This window comes from Vombatus ursinus, unplaced genomic scaffold, assembly GCF_900497805.2.
Source record: "Vombatus ursinus unplaced genomic scaffold, bare-nosed wombat genome assembly UNPS02014799.1, whole genome shotgun sequence".
In the NCBI taxonomy this organism is placed as follows: Eukaryota; Metazoa; Chordata; class Mammalia; order Diprotodontia; family Vombatidae; genus Vombatus; species Vombatus ursinus.
In genome coordinates this window covers 23,027,974-23,046,141 of record NW_020954577.1, presented here as the reverse complement: position 1 = coordinate 23,046,141, position 18,168 = coordinate 23,027,974, and the positions used below count along the sequence as shown (strand labels likewise).

At 42.2% G+C, this 18,168-nt stretch overlaps 1 protein-coding gene across 3 annotated transcripts in view; it reads left to right on the top strand.

Moving 5' to 3' along the window:
* Window positions 1-595: 595 nt before the first annotated feature.
* The window catches only part of TRAK1 (trafficking kinesin protein 1), a 137,607-nt gene continuing 120,034 nt past the window's right edge, over window positions 596-18,168 (top strand). For all 3 annotated transcript variants that reach the window (XM_027871959.1, XM_027871958.1, XM_027871957.1), the window contains exon 1: window positions 596-788. The gene's annotated coding sequence lies outside the window, so the exon portion shown is untranslated. The remainder of the gene's footprint in view (window positions 789-18,168) is intronic.

Below are 18,168 nucleotides of genomic sequence, written 5' to 3'. Positions count from 1 at the left end.
CCATTGAACCACCTAGCTCCTCTTTAACAGATGAGAAAGTTTACTAACTTTAGGATTGTTGATTACCACACCTTTCCTGTAGCCTTGGGCACAGTTGAGGGATTGCTTTCATTTGGGAACTGGGGAAGGGAGTATTAGGTTGGGGGGGGTACTGAGGCTTGGGTTGGTAGGAATGGTGGGGAAGCCTGAGGGGTGGGATCTGTGAGCCATGAATGGTTGTAGGTGATTGATTTCAGCTCTGCCTCTGGTATAGGTGTCTTTGGTTTATCACACGTTACTTACTCCATCTACTTGGGGAGGAGGACGAGTCCCTGGGTCTTGCCAAGAGACTTCAAATAGTCTCACTGAGTCTTTCCTGCAGACTCGCCTGTTTAACTATGAAAGGAGGTCATTTATGTTTCTTACTTACTTATTTAAGTGTCTGTTTCACTAGGTATGTTTGTGAATGCCTTAGACACGGCAGAACTTACCCCGTTCCTCTACTGATCTGATCTTCTTCTTGCAGACCCTTTCCAAAGAGCTGCTGTGTCCACAAGACCTAGACCTGATCCCTCCAGCCCCCCAGCACTGGTCCCCCCATGGCAGTTTGCATATCCCAGTGAAACCTGCCAAGCTGGACGCCACAGCTTTGCCCACCGACATCTCGGCCACCACTGTGCCCCTTCCTGAGACTTGTGACCATGCGGTCTTAGCCTGCAGCCCGGGCATTCACGAAGATCACTATGTAAGTGAAGCTGTGGAAGATGTGTCCGATTGCCGGAAATACCGAGATGCCTGCACCATTACTGGTAAGTGGCACCTTGAGTGGGGCTGCAGGGGGTGCTGTTACTCATGCCCGGGGAAGTGCAAGATCTGATATGGCCTGACCACATGTGTAAAGTCCTCCCTCCATTCTTAAAAATCTTCAATGGCTCCCACGTGTTCCTAAGATAAAGGCTTGGCTGGGCATTGAAGCCCTCTACAATCTGCCTCCCAAGGACCTCTGCATCCTTTGTTCCAGACAGACTAGGCTGCTAGCCGTCCCCCGGACCTCATGCACTGCCTTGTGTCTCTAGTCTCTTTGCCTCGTCCTCAATGCCTGGAATGCTTTTCTTCCTCACCTCTGACCCTTCAAATCTCCACCTTCATCCCATGCATAGCTTGAGTGTTGCCATCTCTTACTTAACCAGTCTCCACGTCTTCAGTGTTTTTTTTCTCTTTTGAAATTGTTTTGTGTAATTTTGAATATATAAATAGTATTTGTTTACTCCTTAGAATTCCAAAGCTCAGCTTAAGGCCCACCACCTATGGGAGGCCTTTCCTCCTTACCTCCTTATTACTTTGTGCTTCATGTACAGCTTGTTTTCCCTGTGAATTCTCCTTTAGGCTGGTAAATTTTGCTTTTTCTTTGTGCCTCCAGCACTTTAGTCAATCAAGGTTAAGTACCTATTATGTGCCAGGCATTGTGCTAAGTCCTGGGGATACAAAAAGAGGCAGAAGACAGTCCCTGCCCTCAAGGAGCTTACTGTGTAACAGGGGAGACAATATGAAAACAAATAAATACAAAATAAACTATATACACAGTAAATGGAAATCACTAACAGAGGGAAGGCACTAGAATTAAGGGGAGTAGGGAAAAGCTTGGGAGCAGGTCAGGTAGATTTCACAGTGGATAGAACACCGGACCTGGAGTCAGGAAGACCTAAGTCCAAATGTGGTCTCAGACACTTACTAGCTGTGTGAACCTGGGCAAGCCACTTCACCCTTTTTGCCTCAGTTTCCTCATCTGCAAAATGAGTTGAAGAAGGAAATGGCAACCCACAGTATCTTTGCCAAGAAAAGCCCAAATGACAAAGAGTCAGATATTATTGAAACAGTTGAACAACAACAGGAAAGACTTCCTATAGAATATGGGATTTTAGTTTGCACTTAAAGGAAGCTGGTCCTAGGGGAGGGAGAGTATTCCAACCAGAGAAATGCTTGGAGCCAAGGAATGAAATATGATGTCAGTGGATGGAAGAGTATGTGTCAGGGAATAAGGTGTAAGAAGACTGGAAAGGTGGGGGAGTGGGGGGATTAGGTTATGAAGGGCTTTGAATGCCAAGAAGAGCATTTCGTATTTACTTCTAGAGGCAATGGGAAGCCCCTGGAGTTTATTGAGTTGGGGGTGGGGGGAGAATAGAGAAACATGGAGTAGAGATAGTCCAGGATAACTCCTAGGTTGTGAGCCTGAGGGACTGGGAGGATGATGTTGCCCTCTACCGTAGAGGGGTGGGGGGAGGTTGCAGGGAGAAGATAATAGTTTTGTTTTGTACATATTGAATTTAGGATGTCTACTTGATATTTAGTTTGAGATATCTGAAATGTAGTTGGGTGTGTGAGATTGGAAGTCTGCAGAGAAGTTAGGATAAGGTGAGTAGAGTTAAGAATCATCAGTATAGCAATAGTAATTAGGTCAATCAGCCTCATAAGGCTGATGAGATCAGCAAATAAGGTTTTTATAAAGGGAGAAGAAGAGGAGGCCCAGGACAGAACCCTGAGGGATACCTACGGTGGTTGTTTAGTTGTGTCTGACTCCTCATGGGGATGCAAAGAAAGTACAAGCATTTCTACCATAAGAAAGGGTGTGGGTGCTCCAGTGAAATTAGAAATCTAAATTCTTAGTGATTGATTTGCTTAGGTATATATATCTTCCTACCAGAATGTAAGCCCCTAGAGGGTAGGGATTATTTTTGTTGAGGTTACACAGTCCTTGCTACTGAGTAGAGGCTTTGTTAAGTGTCTTGTTGAACTGAATTAAAGTTACTTCAGGCATGAAGCCAGAGAGGGTAGGGCGGAACATGAAATAGAACATAATTGAAGGAAGACCTTTGGTGCATCGTAGGCCCTTAGTAAATGTAACAGATTTATTGATTGGTTGATTTGCAAATCTATAACATGTCTTGTTTTGTACCCCTTCAATACCCTTTAAAATGATCCTGGGCACAGAACTATTGGAATTGCGTATCAGTCAGTCAGTATCATTTATTGATTGCCCATGGTGAACCAAGACATTCATCCATTCTGTGCTTTGCAATGCTTGAAGAATCTGCAGACCTCTTGATATGGGGACTTCCTCTATGGAGGCAAATCATGGCTCAGAAAGGTAGCCTCCATGGGTTGCCAGATGAGTTTCCAAATTCTGTGAACTAGTTCACAGTAAAATGTTACTGTTTCTGTTTTTGTCTTTCATTCTCCAAGAGGACTGATGACATCACAGAGTGATATCTTGACTTATATGTGAATTGTATTTAAGTGATGCAGAGCTGTTCGAAGTCATCAGCCTCACTCTCTCCTCCAGAGTCATCAACGTCCAGTGGCAAGACAAAAGTCAAGGCAACTGGTGATGGCCCTGGATGCGGTAGATGACCTTGGCCTTTATAAATTTTCCAAGGCAGGGGCTGGTTTGGTGTCAGTGAATCAAGCATTTATTAAGTGGTTACCCTGGGCTAGGTACCCTGCTAAGCAGTGGGGATACAAAGACAAAATACTTAGTCCTGCCCCCAAGGAGCTTATACTCTAATGACCACATGTAAATACTTGATAATGTATGCATGTAAATACTTGATAATGTATGCAAAATGAATACTGCTGCTTTGGGGAAGGGCATGTACCAGCAGCTTGGAGGATTAGGAAGGGGATTCTTAACCTAGGGTCCGTAGATTTCAGGGGGTTTGTGAACTTGGATGGCCAAAATAATTATGTCTTTACCTTCATTAAGCTGTAAGTAAAATTTCACATTTTTTTCACTTAACAATATAGGCAGCAAACCACAGTAGCATTACTGTCCCCAAACTGTCAAGAGGATTAAACAAAAAAAGGTTAAGAATTTTGGTGCAGACATGGATAATATGTAAATGTGTTTTGCATGACTTCACATGCATAATTGATATCATATGGCTTGCCTTCTCAAGGGGTGGGGGAGAGGTGGGAGGGAGGGAGGGAGAGAATTTAGAACTCAGAATTTTAAAAAATGAATGTTAAAACATTTTAAACATGTAATTGAGAAATATTTAATGAAATAAATAGTTATTCAAAATAAAGACTTTTGGAGCAGATGATGGCATTAGGACTGACTCTTTAAGGACAGAGGGATTCTTTGAAGGGACAGTAAGGAGGGGGTGACTACGGTGACCCCCTAGGCTTGGGGGATGGCCAGAAATCTAGTGATTTCGCTGAGACGGAAAATGGATGACATGTGAGAAAGACAGTGAGTGGGCCAGTATGAATGCCAGGAGGGGAATGAATGTGTCATAAGGCTGGAACGGTAAAGGCACCAGGCTGTGAAGAGATTTAAATATTAAACAGAGGAGTGTATGATCCTTCAAGTAACAGGGAACCACAGAAGTTTGTCAAGGTGGTTGGGATACGACATAGACCTGTTTGATGGTGATGTAGAAGGAAGAGGGATTTGAGTTAGTCAATAAACATTTGTTAAAGCACCTGCTATGTGCCAAACACTGGGCTAAGGCTGGGAATACAAGTGTGAAAAAAAGATAGCTTCTGCCCTCAAGGAGCTTAGTCTCATGGAGGAAGATAACACCCAAAAGAAAGCTAGAAGGGGCGGGGCATGGTGAGGAGTCCCAAAGTAGTGCAGCCAGATGAGAAGTGAAGAGATGTTCTGAGCCGAGCTCCTTCCTTAAATGGAGGGTTTGGAGTTCATGGTCCCATACTCTAATCCAAGGGATGGGGGGGAGTAGTGATGAGGCTGAGTGGGAGTGGGAGAGAAAATCGAGGCAGGAAGCCATGGCAAGTCAAGAGGCTGACGAGGATCTGAATGGAGAGATGTCTCATATGTGGGATATTGACAAGACTTTGGCAACACATTGGATATGGAGGTGATGGTGAGGAAGAGGACGGCAATGATTCAAGCCTGGGTAACTGTGAGGACAGTAGTGCGTTTTGCAATAACAGAGGCATTCAGCAGAGTGGAGGGTTTGGGGGAAAAGAAAATGAGTTCAGTTTTGGCCATATTGAGTTTAAGATCCATGTGGAACATCCAGCTGGAAATGATTAGTAGGTATTTAGTGATGTGAGATTAACTCAGGAGAGGGATCGGGGCTGGATATATCCATCTGAGAAGGAGCTGTCTCCAGATAACTGAAACCAAGGGAGTCTTGTAAAGAGGAGGCACCTAATGAATATTTGTTCAGTCAGACTGAACAGACCCATGCTTGACCCCTTTGCAGTTTGGAAGCTACCAGGGCTTGTACTTCTCTAGCATGGCCTTAGAGAAACTGAGGCCACCTTCACATGACCAATGAAGCAATGGAGTGGGGATGGGGGGGGCAGGGAGGGGAGGAGCAGCTAGGGGGCACAGTAGAGAGAGTCTTTGACTTAGAGTCAGGAGGACAATTCAGCTGGGTGACCTTGGGCAAGTCACTTAACCTCTGTCTGCCTCAGTTTCCTCACCTATAAAATAGGAATAATAATAGCATCTACCGTCCCAGGGTTGTTATGAAGATCAATTGAGAAAATGTTTATAAAGCACTTTGCAAACCAGAAAAAAGCATAGGTTCCTGTAAAAAGCATGAACATCAGTGAAGTTCATTTTGCCTGGGAAGACTTAAATGGTTGCATGCAGAGACCAGGCTCTCTTGCAGAGCCCCGTGACAGATTAAATTTTAATTAGAGAGAAAGGATGATGGGTCAGTGATGCATTCTCATCAGCTGCTTTTGTTTTTTCCCTTGAGATTACAAGATTAATACAAGTGTGCTGTCTGCATTGCACACACACACATATGCATACAGAGAGAGATAATATGATAACATTAGTAAAAGTACAATCCAGGAGAGTGTGGGAACTCTTTTTTTTTTTCATCCATACGTTTTGCTCCATCTTAATAGTGGAAAGAGAGCATGCCTCCTAGTCAGGGTCCTGTTTAGCCTGTCACATCAATTGCCTCTGTGCCCCAGACAGTCAGAGACATGGCTCTGATACCAGCACTCTCTTAGTCCAGGACCATTGGATGAAATAAGGCACTTGCAAGTCACTAAACATTTAACAAGGAGCAGGTTTATTTAGCCCTAACCCAGCAAGAATGTGCAACAATGTGGTGGGATGGAAGAGCCCTGTACTGGGAGTCTGGAGATCCAGGTAAGGGCTGCTTGACGATCACTTCACCCCTAGGAGGGGCCCTCAGGTTCCTCATTTGAAAAATGAGAGGGTTGGCCCTTAGCTCCTCTGGATGGGGCCCCCTCCTCTTCATTTGGAAATGCTGTTTATAGTCATCAGGGTATATTGACTTGTGTGGTCTTAGGTACTGGTACCACCATGTCTGAGAGACACAAATTCCATGAACCTGGAATTTTTAGGACCTGGAAGCTGTCTCAGGAAAGCCAGGGGTCATTTAGGTCCCAGCTTTGTCCTGGGCCTACCCCTTGTTGGCTGGGAAATAAGGCTGTGGCAGGGAAGCTAAGGCCATACGGGTCCCAGGGGCAGCTTTGCCCTATCACATCTCTTGAGATAAGTCACAGAGTAGACACTGATCTGTGTTGGTGAAGGGAGTTCCTTATACCAACAACAGGTCTGATCCCCTGAAAATGTGATTGATAATCGGGATGGAATCAAAGGATTTAGACCCAGAAAAGATTTTAGAGTCATCTGGTGCCATCTTTTTATGAATCAAGAAGATGGAGACTTGTCTAAAGTGACACAGGGAAGAGATAGCAGAGCTGGGGCTAGAACATGGCTTTCTGGCTCCAAATGCTGTGATTTCTTCCACACATCTCTAAAGAGGAAGATTTCCTGTTATGGCAGCCTGGTTAAAATGTTTTTAGTCACTTTAAAAGGGATAGAAAGGCAGCATGCTATAGTGGGAAAAGCACTAGGGCAGCTCAGTGGCTCCATAGTGCCTAGAGCGCTGGGCCTGAGCTCAAATCTGGCCTCAGACACTCACTAGTTTTGTGACCCTGGGCAAGTCACTTCACCCTGTTTGCCTCAGTTTCCTCATCTGCAAAATGAGCTGTAGAAGAAAATGGCAAACCATTCCAGTATCTCTGCCAAGAAAATCTCAAATGGAATCATGAAGAGTCAGACATGACTGAAATAACTCAACAAAGGTCAGGAGAGTTGGCTCTGCCACTGATTAGTTGTGTCACCTTGGGCAGGTCAACTAACTGGCTTTCAGCCTCTTTATGAATGACCCTCCTGTCTCTACAGCAGTGAGTTAAAGCTTTTTGTGAGAAGGGGAAGGCATTGCAAAGCAGCTTGATGAGATGGAAAGAAGGCTAAATTTTGGGGTCAGAACCTGGCAACCTTAGGCAAATCACTTAATCTCTTTGGGCCTCAGTTTCTTCATCTGTAAAATGGAAAGAATTTGACCTGCCCCATGAGAAGTCAGCCTCAGGAGAAGGGAGAAACTCCCATAATTTTTTAAAGTAAAAAGTTGAAGAAATGAAGCTTATTTTTATCACAATTTTATATGAGGTTTCCTCCTTTTTTGTTTTGAAGGAGTGTCTTTTAGCAATATACAGTAAGGATTACTGTCTCGTTTGTCCAATCTAAATCTGTCTATGGCTGGAACCAGTACTGGACCCTCTGTCAGGAAATCCACTGTCTTGGTTCCAGCTTTTTACCACTCTGTATTGTGCACCCCCAAGCAATCCTTTCTGAACCTCCTTTTTTCCTCATCTTTAAAAGGAGGGGTTGAAATAGGTGATCCCTAACTTGCCATAAATAGTGATGTCCCATTTTTTTTCTAATCTTGGAAACATGCTAATTATTTAAGAGCTAATAAACCTGATAGGGGCAGCTGGGTGGCACAATGGATAGAGCACATCTTCCTGAGTTCAAATCTGTCCTCAGACACGTATTAGCTGTGTGACCCTGGGCAAGTCACTGAACCCTGTTTGCCTCAATTTCCTCATCTGTAAAATGAGCTGGAGAAGGAGATGGCAAATCACTCCAGTATCTTTGCCAAGAAAACCCCAAATGGGGTCATGAAGTGTCAGACATGACTGAAAATGAACAAAACCTGATAGAGTATATAAACTTAGACTTTTCCTATTTCTGCAAAGAACATTTCAGGGGACCCGGTTTGTATTTGGCTTTAAGTACAAATAATACTAAGTAAGTTTACAGAGTTGCGAATGGTGGAGTGGGCATGTTTTTATTTGTTCGGGGAGGGGGAGGGATCATCATGGGGCGGAGAAGCAGGGCACCACAAAGACCCTCCCTCGTTGTGCCGTATTCTAAGTATATGGTTTTCTGTTAGAGGTGGGTTAGCAGAGTGCTGAGAGGAGAATTTGGGCAGATGGCCCAGAGTTACATAACCAGTTGTGATCTTTGAACAGCTCAGATTCCGAAGACCTGCCCCGGCATACAAACTAAAAGGGAGAGGAGCGGGCAGGAGGTAGTTGGGGCTCTGCTGGTGTTGGGCTTGGAGGCTCTGCTCACTTGGTCCCGGGGTTTCATGACTGGTCTCAAGGTTCTCTGATTGTGGTTTTTGCCCATGGCGTTGGTGACACGGAAGCCCTTAATCACCCATTCTTTGGTAAGACTTCAGCCCAAACTGATAAGGACAGATAATTTTGGTAAGTAGGACTGACTGCAACCTTTTTTTTTTTTTTCTTTTTAAAAGTTGTCTTCTGTGTATTCTTAGCATGACGGTGATGGAGACTGAAGTTTCTCCTTTTTATGTCTTGTACTGTAGTCTGCCCTTGGACCTGTGGAATGTTCTCAGGTGAGCTGAGGCGCCTGTTTTGAGGATGCAAAGTTAGGATCTTCCAGTTCATTTAGGGCTTGGGGGCAGGATGTGTGTGTGGTGGGAGGAGCTCTAGATTTGAAGTCTGGATAGTTGGATTCTGGGTTCGATTCCCATCTTTTCCACTGACCTGTGACCTCCTTATGTGGGGAGGCAGTAGAAAGAATCCTGGATTTGCAGCCAAGGTTCTGAGTTCAAATCCCCACTCTGCTACTAAAACTGCCAGATTTAAAAAGGAATTTTATGGAGTTCAGGGTAATAGATTTTGAAAGTGCTGTGGTTCAAGTATGACAGGGATTTCAAGTGAGAGCTAGAAGGAATCTCAGAGGTCAGCTAGCCAAAGCCTCTCATTTTACTCGTAAGGAAATTGATGCTTGTAAGAGTCAGGTAACATCATGATGAAGATGAGAGTAAAAATAACGAAAAAAAAGTAGAAAGACCGTGATTCAAACCTAGGTCCTTTGACTCCAAATCTAGGGTTCTTGGCCATTCAATCAAAATAGGGTAGTGGAATGAAATTTCTTTGATGTAGAGTGGGCTTATTTAGTTAATTAATGGTTTAGAGGCTCTCCACTTGCTGAGTTTTTCCTTCTATTCCAAGTGGAAGACCCTCTTCTTTCCGTCTGTGCCTAGTGAAATCTCACCCATTCTTGGAGGCCTGTCTCAAAAGGTTAGTTCCTCTCTGTGTGACAGCCTTCCCTGTCCCCCTGGATGGAAGGGACCTCTCCCACTCTGAACAAGCAGCTGCTTGTTTGGACAAATTAGCATGTATTCCTTTTGTTACGGTTATTTGTGTTATAGCTGGAATCCTGATGGACTGGGAGTTAGGAAACCTGGGTTCTGCTGCTGCCCTCGGCCCTGGTGCCAGCTAGTTATTTCACCTCTCTTAGTAGAATGCAGGTTTTGTCTTAGATGATCTCTAAAGTCCCCTTTGGCCCTAACAATCCATCTGTGATTACCAGACTTTCTTTCCTTTTAGATTTTAAGTTCCCTGGGGGTGGAAGAGATCATTCAAGTCATTCAATGGAGGCAGCTAGGTGGTGCCATGGTGCACAGAGCACAGAATTTAGAGTCAGGAAGACCTGAGTTCAAATTCTGCCTCAGACACGTGCTAGTTGTGTGACCACAGCAAGCAAGCCACTTATCTTCTGTTTACATCAGTCTCCTCAACTGTAAAGTGGGGATAATAAAAGCTCCTACCTCTCAGGGTTGTTATGAAGATCAAATGAGATAATATTTGTAAAGAACTTAGCACAGTGCCTGGCACACAGTAGGTGCTATATAAATGTGCTGTTATTATTATTAGTCAGGATCAGGAGGACCTGGGCTGTTCACATGTATGGAGAAGGGGGAACGAACAGGGTAAGAGTCCAGTCTTTGGTCCTTTCTAAATCATATTTGTATCACCAAATATGCCAAGAACAGTTCATTACAAACAGTAAGTACTCAATAGTTGTTGACAAAAAGGAATGAAAAATAGACTGTGGAATGGAAGTCAGAAAACACAGAGTCTCTCCATTGCCTTTCCCTCCTCTCCCTTCCAATGAGTGGAGAGAGATTGGCACTTCTAGTTTCCCAGGTTTTTCCAGTTCTGCCTATGCTGAGAAATCCTAATATGCCAATCTTTCCCATTTCTTGGGCTCATCTTGCCCCTCTCTTGGTGAAGTGCTGGTGTCCTGCTTTCCCTTAAGCTACGTTCTGATGTCATGGCATACCCTTCCAACAATTCCTGCATGGGATGTCTCAGCCCTGGTGGGCACAGGCCAGGACATGCCTAGATGGATAAAACAGAATTCATTCCTGGGTATGAGGGGGTTCAGGCCCCATGATCTCCCATCCCAAAGTAAGCTAATAAGCATTTTATCTTTAGCTTATAAGTCCCCTATCAGATTGGTTAAGAGTATGTGGAGAGGATCTTACACAGAAACCATGACTTTTAAGTGCCTCTCAATAGGAATGATGGAAAAAGCCCCTGATTTGGAACCCTCAACTATTCATTTAGGCATGATAGATGCAGCTACCATGCTTGATTTTGCTCCTTTTTGTATCTTCAGAGCTTAGCACAATGCCTGGCACATAGTAGGCACTTAATAAATGTTTATTGATTAATTTTTTTCTTGAAAAGTTTCAGGAGTAGAAATGAATCATTATATATTGTTGCAATTAACATTAAGTCCTACACGATGATTTTTCGGGGACAGTTTTGATGCACACGAATACCATTTCAGACTCTAAGCCTTTCCATCCACCTTGCTGCTGAATCCTCTTATCTTTTTGTGTTGTCTATTTCTATTAGAATGTTTTCTACCTGAGATCAAGGACTATCTTATTCTTTCTTTTTGTTTCCCCATCAATTAGCGCAGTGCTTGGCATTTGGTGCTTAATAAATGCTTGTACATTCATTCTAAGACAAATCTGTTGTCCAGTGGAAGAAAAGAGAAACAGACTGTGGAATATCTAATTCCTTGACAGAATGAAAGAATGTAACCTCTAATCAAGGAAAATAACAAATTCTTCCTTTCCCTTTCCTGATCTTTCTTCTGTTCATCACCCGCAAATGATAAGTTTTAACTGGTTGTTTATGGAAACTCCTGTAGTATCCGAAGTAATTTTGATGCTCCCAAGTTTAATATAGGGTTGATGACATACTTTTAGGTTGAGTAATTTTGACCTTGGCAAAAGAAAAAGCAGGCATTGAGAACCAACTCTTTTCCTCAATCTGTTCTTGCTTAAACTAAACTAGACAATATTAATGTCTTCCTTGAGATGGCTGACAGAAGAACAGGATCAGTGTTTTTACTATTATTTTAGTAGTGATTGATTCTTAAGACCAGAGAGTTCGTATGTGGGGGGGTTCCCTTTGTTCTTTGAGAGTTGCCTGCAGGTACTGAAAGGTTGAGTGATTGGACCATGGTAACCCATATGTGTCAATAGGAATTTGAACCAAGGTTATAGGGTCATAGATTTAGAATCAGAAGGTACCTCAGAGGTTCAACCCCTTTATTTTACAGATGAAGAGACTGAGGCCCAATGATTTGCCTTAGGCCACATTAGTGACTGAGCTCAGATTTGAACCTAGGTCTTCTGACTCCAAATTAAGTGTTCTTTCCAATGTGCCACCTGGCTCCAAGCCCAGTGCCTGTACTCAGAGTACAGTTACATATTACTTTGAAGTTTACAGTCTGCTTTAATACACCGTCTCTCCTTTGACACTCACAATAATACTGTGAATAGCTAAGTGAGTAGCATTATCCCAGTTTTACAGATAAAGAGACGGTGGTTCACGAGGTTAAGGGACTTGCCTTTAGTCACAAGAAGAGCAAGTGACCAAGCCAGGACTCAAGGACTTGTGATTTCCAGTCCAGGTTCTTTTGGACTCTACATGTAATAATTATGTCTAGTGTTATCATGGAAAGTCAGGGAATCATAGGAGCACAGCTTTAGAACTGGGAGGAATCTTGAAGGTCATCAAGGCCCATCTCCTCACTTTACATAGGAGAAAACTTGTCCAGGGTCACATGGATAATTTCTTAAATGAATGAAAAAAAGTTATCAAATGTTTATTATGTGTCAAATACCGAGTTGCAAAGGAATGGAATTAGAACCATTACACCAGTGGAGAACTCTTGACTGTGGAGTCAAGGAAGTCTTAACATCTAATATGTCTTTGGCTATGGGAGAGTTACTTAACTTCTCTCTCCAGACAATGCTCTAAGGCCATAATTTATAGACGGTAATGAAATCACTGATCCAGGCCAAAAATGATATGATAATCCCTTGACTTTCAATAGAGCTTTACCATCTACCATGTTACGAATTTAATCTGTGCATAAGTCCTTAAAATTAATAGTTGGCTAGACAACTGTTCATTTATTTACTCTGTTGCTTGAGATCATCAGAACTGTGTTGCCAAACATATCTTGGGTTGCTCTAAGATTAAAATGTAAATGGGAAATATTTAACAAAATAAGTAAGAATACAATAGAACATAGATAATGTTCTTTTCTAAGTTAATATGACACTGTAAGGATCCTTATGTACAGTTTAGTGATCCTATTTCTATTTGAGTTTGATACCAATATGTTAGAGTATTTTAGAGTATTATAGAAGCTTGGTGTTAGCTCTCATATTCCTGATCTGTAGGGGAATGAAATATTCATTTAATTAATTAAACTTAGACTCACCTGAGTTGTTAAAGGTAATTGGATCAGGAACCTTATTTGAAAAATAGAGGACTTCATTTCTTCTCTCTTTCTTTCCCTCTCTCCCCCCCCCTCCCTCCCCCCTCCCAATATATATGCCATATAATAAGGGACCAACTGTTTCATATCTTTGATCCTCTGCTCATCTGTAAAATGGAGATAATACTAATACCTACCCTATCTGCCTCACCAAATTTCTTATTTTATTCTTATAAGAATTAATTAAGTGCTACCAAATCTCCTCTATCCCACCTACTTTCTTTTAGTCCTTTTGAGTGTGATGATGGGAGCAGGTGGCAGAGAGGAGCAGTCCAAGTCCTGAGGGCTCTGAGCTTGTCCTCAGATGAACACCCTCTGCCCTGCCTCAGGCACCTGGAGCATCCATGTGGGATTCCAGTGGTTCATGAACCATTGGTCCGTAGCCAATAGCTGTTATAAACCTGTTTGCTCTGCATGTGCAGCTAACTATTCATCCTCATGCACTCCTCGTTGCTCTTGCCACCGTGAGCAGTGCCCTTTTCCATCAACTGGCCCATGATTCCTGAGGGAAAAAAAAAATCACAGCAAGGATATGTGAAATGAGCCTCTGTGCCCTCTTCATCATTTACCCAAAGTCACATTATTTCATGGAAAAAAGTAAGTTCTAAAGTGGTTGAGCTCTTTTTTTCCCCCTAACAATGGCGTTTTCTCCTGCCTTGACAGTAATGATTTACATTGATGGGCTTCTAGAACTTGCCTGTGGAGGCTTAATTTATGGCTTGGGAGTCATGTTTTTCAAGAGTGATGGCATCTTTCTTTTATTTTTTTTTGCTTTTTGGTGAGGCAATCGGGGTTAAGTGACTTGCCCAGGGTCACACAACCAGTGTTTGAGGCCGGAGTTGAACTCAGGTCCTCCTGACTCCGGGGCTGATGCTCTATCCACTGCGCCACCTAGCTGCCCCTGCATCATTCTTTTAGCCCATGCCATCTGGCACCCTTTTGTGGCCATAGTGGGGGCAGCACATTACTATGTTACTTGGAAATACCTATACCAAGGTCCTCCAGATACTTTATGATCAATTCTGCATGAGGTCTCCAAACCATGATTACTTCAGTTGTGAAATTAGGGGTGGGGTAAAGGAGATGAGGAAGGGAGAGTAGATCATTGCAGAGAAAAAAAACAGGAAGAGAAAAGCTGCACTGACTTTGCTAGAGTTTAAAAAAACACAAATACTATGAACTGAAATGATATGATTTGTGTTTGGATTCCTACAGTGAAAAAATTAACTACTGTATTAAATGTCCATTCCACTTAATTTTAATAGCGAATACAGTATCTCACCCCTCATATCTAATCAGTGATCAAGTTTTTTACCATCACAGCATCTCTTAAATATGCCCCGCTCTCTCTTCTGATACTGCCACCATCTTGGTGCAGGTCCTCATCACCTCATGGTTGTAATCTGCAGGTCTCTCTGCCTCTGTATAGAATTGACCAGTGGATGTTTGCAAATGGTGATTTTGTATTTTAATCTTATTGATTTTACTGCACAGATTTTCTAAATTAGTAAGTAAAGATGTAAAAGTTAGTGCTTAAATTTTTTTTATTCTTTTAAAGAACTACTTGTTTCACTTAATCCATTAGCTTTTTGGAGAATCATGAATATAATTCAGACTACCTTTTTAAAAAGAAAAAACCAGACTTGTCTCATTGTGGCATAACCTGGTTGTTTTTAACTAAAAACTTTAGGTTTTTCTAAATTTTTAAGAATTTCTTTGAGAAGACATCTGCACAGTCATTCATTCATTTGGGTTGTAAATCTTCACAATCAGCAGTTAACGTTCCACATACTGATAAATAGTATGTCTTCTAGTAGCTTTAGTATGTTGAGTAATTGCCAGTTTTTACAAACTACAGATTCAGAGCTTTGCCCGCCAACTTGTATCTGTACAGTCAATGCAGTTTCAAACGCTTGGTCAAGTGTAGTTTATATGAGATGGAAAAATTATTTTGACCTCGTTAACTTTTGTGGAGAGCTGTTCCTCCCTACTGCCTTTACCATTACTTCAGGGTCCCTGTGGATGATGGATAAAGGGTTATTTCTGTATAGGGTCAGTATTAATAGGGTTAGGCCAACCATCTGTTGAAAATGCTTGAAAAAAATGAAGAATTAATTAGAAAGGTCATTGTCCCCCCTCCCTGAAAACAATTAAATAAGATAGAGTTATAGAATGTTGGATCTGCAAGTATTTTAGAGTTCCTCTGGTTAAAATATCTATGATAGAGATGAAGAAATTGAGACACAGAAAGAAGGGCCTTGTCCAAATCCGATCATCAAGTTTGTAGCAGAATTCAAATTTTTATTTCTCCAGGCTCCAGAGGGTTTTCTGAGTCAGGCATCTTTGCGTACTCAGTCCTCGCCCTTCTTCAGCTCCTCAGCCTTTGACACTGTTGATCATACTCTTCTTGTTGATACTTTTCTTCTCTCCAGGTTTTCCATGACAGCTGTGCTCTCTTTGGTTTTCCTCTTATCTGTTGGACTGTTTCTTCTGTTTCCTTTGCTGGATCTTCATCCATGTCACAACTGCAAACTGTGGGTGTCCCATAACACTGTGTCTGGGCTCTTTATATTATTATCCTATATTATTTCAGGGTAGCTAGGTGGCCCAGTGGATAGAGCACTGGACTTGGAACCAAAAAAGACTCATCTTCATGAATTCAAGTCCGGCCTCAAATCATTACTGTGTGACCCTAGGCAAGTTACTGAATCCTGCTTGCCTTGGTTTCCTTTTCTGTAAAATAAGCTGGAGAAGGAAATGGCAAACCATTTCAGTATCCTTGCCAAGAAACTCCCAAATGGGAGCGAGAATAGCTGGAGACAACTGAACTCGTTGAACAATAAAAACTGTATTATTTCACCTGGTAATCACATTTCCCATGGATTCAATTAGTAACTCTCTGCTGACGATTCTCAAATCTACTTATCCAGCCCTAACCTCTCTGCTGACCTCCAGAGACTACCTGTTATGCATCTCCTGCTGCCTATGTACACTATAAACTGGATTTGCTATAAACATCTTAAACTCAATGTGTCCAAAACCGAACTCATTCTCTTTACCCCCAAACCCTGCCCTCTTCCTAATTTCCTTATTCCTCTTATCCTTAAGGGTACCATCATTTTTTAAGTTACTCAGGCTCACAACCTAGATGTCATTTTTGAGTCCTTACTCTCACCCCTCATGTCTAATCAGTGGTCAAATTTCCTACCTTCTTAACATCTCTTGAATACACCCCTCTAATCTCTGATACTGCCACCACCTTGGTGCACCCTCATCACCTCACTTTTGGACTATTGAAATAGCCTCCTGGTGTCTCTCCTTGCCTCAAGTTTGTTTTTTTTTTCCTGTTCCAGTCCATCTTCCACTCAGCTGTTAAACTGATCATACTGAAATGCAGATTTGACCATCTCTCCCTCCTCACCCTATTCAATAAAACTCTAGTGGTTCTCTTTCATTTCCAGGATCAAATATAAAATTCTCTGTTTGGCTTTAAAAGCCCTTCATAACCTGACCCCTTCCTGCCTTTCCAGTCTTTTTATGCCTTACTCTGCCTGCCCCCACTCTATGATCTAATGAAACTAGCTTCCTTTTTATTCCTCACACACAACACTCCATTTTCCACCTCTCCCAATGCAGAGCATTTTCACTGGTTGTCCCTCAATTCCTGGAACTCTCTCCTTCTCTATCTCTGCCTCCTAGCTTCCCTGCCTTCCTTCACATCTCAGCTAAAGTCCCACCTTTTGCAAGAAGTTTTTCCTAGTTTTCCTTGAATTTATCCTGTATCTATCAAGTTTGTAAACAGCTATTTTCGTGTCATCTCCCCCATTAGATTTTAAGTGCCTTGAGAGCAAAAATATCTGTCTGTCTGTCTGTCTATCTATCTATCTATCTACATATCTGTATCTATCCTTTCTTTATATCTTTATATCTTTGGCATTTAGTACACAGTGCCTAGTACACAGTGCTTTTAGTACAGTAGGCAATTAATAAATGCTAATTAACTAACTCCTCTCATTACTCTTGGCTCCAGTTTCATAAATCAGGAATTGAGGTGGCCTCCCTTTGTTGTGTCTAATATGTAGATGAAAGCCCTTTGAAAATGATATTGCTAATGTAATTATAAGGTATTGCTATCCTTAACCTACTGTCATCAGGATAAGGTTCAATTTTTTTTTATGTTTGAAAACATTTTCATAGGTTTTATTTCATTTCATTTTCATAGGTTTAATAAAATATCTATCCTTATCCAAGGCTTAAACCTTTATGTTTTAACTCTTCAGACTTGGATTAAGGGCCCATTCCCTTTTAAATCTTCCACTGTGATGTCTCAATATGTCATCTGAAGAGAGCTGATTTTTCCCCTTTTTTTCTGAGTATGGAATTTTATCATCTTCCCTCTTGCCCTCTCCTTTTCTTCCCCTAAACTGGCTTTCTCTTCTGACTTCATTTCTCTTAATATCTAGTCACCCTGGCTTGAAATTTGAGTCATTCTTCAAATTCCCCTCTTCTTTGCCCCACTCTGACCTGCTCGGATATGGGTCACCAGGCTCTTTTGATTCAACCTTCTCAGAGGCCCTTGCATCTTCCTTTTCCTTTTCTGTTGCCATAGCTACCGTCCTGGTTCATGCCCTTATCACCTCATGTGAATGACTACAATAGATTCCTCATCGATCTTCTTTCTTCATGTCTCTTCTCTCTACTTTCTATCTTGAATTCTATGAACAGATTCATTTTCTTAAAATAGGGCTTTCATCATGGTACTTTTCTCCTTGGAAACTTTCAGTTGGTATTCAGAATTGGTATTCAGTGCCCTCTTTAATCTGACCCCCTACTACATCTCTAGCCTAATGTCCTCCGTGAATTCTTCCCTTTGGCCAAACCAATCTCTATCCTCTGCCCTCAAACATGCCTTTCCTTTTCCACCATTGTGCTTTGCATCATACTATTCATGGTGCCTGAAATACCCTCCCTCTTCTCTGCCTACTCCAAGCCTGTCACTTCTTACTGCCTAGCTCAAATATTGCTTCTTCCAAAAGAAGACATCCCGCCCACAGTGATTTCTCTCTTTCCCTTCCTCCTTCTTTGACCCTCCCTCCCTCTTTCTATCCCCTCCCTCTTTCCCTTCCTCTCTCTTTTTCTCTCTCTCCCCCTCTTTCTCTCTCTCTTCCTCCTTCTCTCTCTCTCTCTCTCTCTCTCTCTCTCTC